Below are 4,542 nucleotides of genomic sequence, written 5' to 3' on the forward strand. Positions count from 1 at the left end.
GTAAACATTTAAAAATCAAGTGATTGCTGTCAGGAAACACACACACACACACACACACACACACACAAAACCAAACACAAACACTCACTCCAGTTTCCAGTTACTGAAAACAATCAGATGGAATGCTGTGGTCAAAAGCAATCTACTTGATCTTGCCCTGGGTTCATGTGGTCGGGCTCTCAGCTAACTCTCCCAAGTGCACTGCTATTTCTATCAGTCACCAACTTATAAGCTAAAGAAGATGTAATTACATTGTAAGAGGCAACTGGGCCTTATATAATATAGCCTATATGTATTTTGTTACTTCTGAGCACAGATTGATTTTAGTTAAGATGTCCTCCGATTCTTCCACCATTTCTTATCTTCTTAGACCGGAGACAATGGAATTTAGGAGGACAGACAATAAGCAGATGGAGCTGGAGTTCTGTTTAATGGGGTCATCAACAGGGTTTCCTTGGCTGTGGTTAATGAGTCTGGGTGTGCACATTGTGTTAAATGCCACTATCTCTGTAGGACCTATGAACAGTACAAGTGGATGTTGAATAAACAAAGCGTATAGAATGACCACTATATGGTCACTCCTACAATGGGGGTGTAGCCACTATAAAGTGAGGTGGGTTTTCTCAAGTGCTGTTGGTTTCAGCTTTGTCACCATGAGGACTTCCAGCACTGGTGGCACCAGTAGTCAGAAAAAGCCTGAAGCACCTGTCCACTGACCAGATAGGGTATGAGATCAGACAACATACAATAAGAACTTGTGCCTAGAAGCAGAGCACCCCTTCTGTGGTCGCCACAGCCAGTCATGATGGTGGCACATGGTTAGACAAACTGCAGGGTAAATTGTGTGAGGTAAGGTCAGCAGGAAATCTATGCTCCCCTATGCTGCTGGTAAGGAATTCATAGCCCAGGAGCAGGACCTCCAGCTGCGCACACTAAGGGTGAACTAATAGGCCAGTTGTTCTGAGCCTGAGGATCAAAAGACCTTTCACAGGGGTCACTGAAGAACATTGGAAACACACAGATATTTGCTTTAAGGTTTATAACAGTAGCAAAAATACAGTTATGAAGTAGCAACAAAAATAATTTTATGTTTATGGGTTACTACAACATGAGGGACTATACTAAATGTCACAGCATTAGGAAGGTTGAGAAAGCACATTGATAGATAGTATTTTAATTCTCAACTTCATTGCTAGCATCTCCCTCGTAGGAGCAAGGCATGGCTGACATCAATCAATGTCACATGTCCCTTCAGCCATGTGTCCCAAGGAGGTTATGTCATGGCATTGCTCAGGGATGTTTCAGCACCTGCAAGTGATATTTATCTGTGTGCACTGAGTGGGAACAGACAGTTGGGACTGCATGGGTGTCTGCTTTCATCTTGATACTGTTGTTACAAACCCACACATGAGTCTTCATGCCATTGGTCTCTGAGATCATGCTCTTTGTTCTGCCAGTGCGAGAGGGTAGTGCCATTTGGTTTTGGCATACTGCAACAGCCATCCCTAGTATGGGGTATATGGAGGGTCTGAGTCATAGTTACTTTGCTAAACCAAATTGGGTTCATACAGAGGTTAGCTACCCACTGTGGGATATTTCCTCAGAGATGCAAGTATGCCGTGGTTTCTGATCCTGAAAGCAGAATAATCTCAGAGGTAGAGAACATCTCAAGATGGATCTCAGCTCTAGAACCCTGTTGAGAGTGTTATCCAAAGCAATGTAGATGTGCAGACTCCGGCCATTTATTTATGAAGACTACGAAGCTTTCCAGTTACTGAGATTGCCAGCATTGGGGCTGATGACATTTATGGAGACAATCTCTTTTACCCCTATCCTGCAATTGAGATGCTCCTCCCCAGCTGTGGAGCCAAAGCATCAGATGCCGAGATTGCCCTGATAACTGAAAAACAAAACAAAACAAAACAAAGCCTATAATTTCTGCTATCACTCTCAAAGTAAATAACCTAAATGTTAAGCTCAAGGAAACATGGAAGCACAAAGTAACAGACACTGTAAAAAGAAATTGGAAATTTATTTCATAAACTTGTCAAGGCTAAGAAAGACATAGGAAAGGTCAAGAAAATATTCCAGAGTAAGTATATAAAATAGCCATGACAACTAACTCGAAAATACACCCCAATAGGGTCCTAAAAGAAGAAAAGAAAATATTTATAAAGAACATTTACAGTGAACCTGATGAAGCTTCAGTAAAGACTTACGGACTTTGGATGGATAATAATATTGTGCCAGACAATGAAGAAGTTAACATCCAGAAATGCTGGAGAGGATGCTGAACTCTGGCACTACTTCTGCTTTGCTCTCAAGCTAACTTTCACAGAATGAATGAGTCCCTGGTTGTTTTAACATAAGAGGTAAAATGTCATTTTCCTGCAAGTTGTCCTTAAACCCATCTGCTCTAGTCATGGTTCTGATTTAAAAGATGTAGAAAGTTGAATTCCTACAACCAACAGTAAAGAGTTCAGGTCAAAAACACAGCCTCTGGAAACATAATAACGTTACTTCTATGGTTTATTGTTAACATTTCCCAAAGAGACCAATAACCAGAGTAGATACAATCTACTTTTCTTGAAAAATGACCTGTACTTCTCTGGTTTATTCCTCAGAATTTCCATGGTTACCTTTTTAGTTTGCTGTGGCAATAATTTGATCAATTGCCATAAGCCTTATTAAAGGTTTGAAAGTAAATTAAAAGGTGGTCTTCGGAAGACTTTTTACCATTACACTAGTCTAATTATTTGGTCACAAAGGTAAAATGCAGAGTTCTGTACACATGGGAAAATACAAATGCCTGCAGAACAACTGTTAAACAGACAGTCTACCCACTGAAGGTGAGGAAAAGTGTCATTTACATAATTTTAGATATCAGAGCATTTGTTAAGTGGATGTTTCTGAGCCCTGCTCCTTCTATTCAAAAGACTTTACTGACACAAATATGATTTTCCTCTTAGATTTTTTTGTGATAAACATATTCATAGAGTTTAATCTAATGTTCTCAAAATTGGTTATTTTGTGAGTGGGCTTCTCTCTTAGGAACACAATGGTTGCTCTATTGTTCAAAAACTTGATATGATATATGCATATGGAGAAGCCTTCTGGGAGAAGTCCATGTGTAAAGAGTTCTATAGTTATTGCTGGGAAACAAGAAAAGCCAAGATGCCATTCAATAATAATAATAATAATAATAATAATAATAATAATAATAATAATAATAATGACATTGAGGCTATCATGGATTTCAGAAGAATTTGTTGCATCGTATTTTAAAATTTCCAACATGAAATCATTGATTCACAGGTTACCATGTTCAATTCTTTATCTGATATATAAAAAGTAAAAAGTGAAATAAGAAGCAATGTGTCAGTTTCCCCCTAAGAATGAATCCTATTACCTTATGAACATTTTAATGGTTTGTAAAGATTTATTTTTAGTGTGGGGTGAGTGTGTGTGTGCATGTGTGCAGGCGCGCGCGCGCGTGTACCTCATGTGTCTGAGTGCCTGAGCGGGGACAGAAGAAGGCGTCAGATCTTGGAGCTAGAGTCCCAGGGGTGTGTGAGGTGATATTTGATATAGGGTTAAGCTAAGGGGCTTCAAACATTCATAACTAATCATGAGAGTTGCTGGGGAAAGATAGTAAAAGATATGCCAGAGCTGACAGGTTGTTAAATTTTCACTTGTAGGTATTAATATTCCTAGTTACTTATGAGCCATTTTTATTCTTGTTTTATTCCCTTTGACAACTTTTCTTTTGAGAAAGAATTGATAATATGTGTAACCTTTCATTGTCCCATGCTTTAGCACTTAATATTTATAGAAAATTTCTTCTTTAAAGACAGATTGTTTACTATTATCATTTTTTATTGTGGCTATTACTTTGTTATTCAAACATTTCTACACCTAAATGTTATTCAGTAGTCACATAAAGTTTTCTGGGGTTTTCATTTTTTTTTAAATGAATGTCATTGGCATATTTTCATGCTCTTGATTTATTTCTTTTCAGTAACTTCATAGCATTACTAACAAAAAGGTGTTTGTTGTTAGTGATATACCTTTTTAGACAGGTAAGTTAACTACAATATAAGTAGCAGCTGTTTGAGGTTGTTAGGTCTGTACTGCGCTGGTCTCTGTCCTTTGACACTCCCTATTCTGCACACTATGTTGCTGGTGATGGATACACTGTGGTTATAGGAAAAAAAGAGCATTTGGATAGGGCCAAGACCTTTTGTTATAGAAGTATTTTTACATATTAGCATTCTGGTAGGAGTTACAAAAACTAGCAAGATTGAAAGACTCCTCTCTGTGGGAGCCTTAAGGACAAAACAGAGGCCCTAATCCTATGGCTGTAACAATGGAAGGTGGAAGCTAAGAAGGCAGATTTAATAATATTGAGAACATAATTTATACAAAATTAGAAAACAAGGATTGTGACTAAGTACAATATACCCATAGATATACATACACACAAGCCATTTGTTACACTGAGAACTCTAGAGGCACAGTTCATTGATTTCTAGGTAAATGCTC

This window comes from Mastomys coucha, unplaced genomic scaffold (assembly GCF_008632895.1).
Source record: "Mastomys coucha isolate ucsf_1 unplaced genomic scaffold, UCSF_Mcou_1 pScaffold7, whole genome shotgun sequence".
NCBI lineage: Eukaryota > Metazoa > Chordata > Mammalia > Rodentia > Muridae > Mastomys > Mastomys coucha.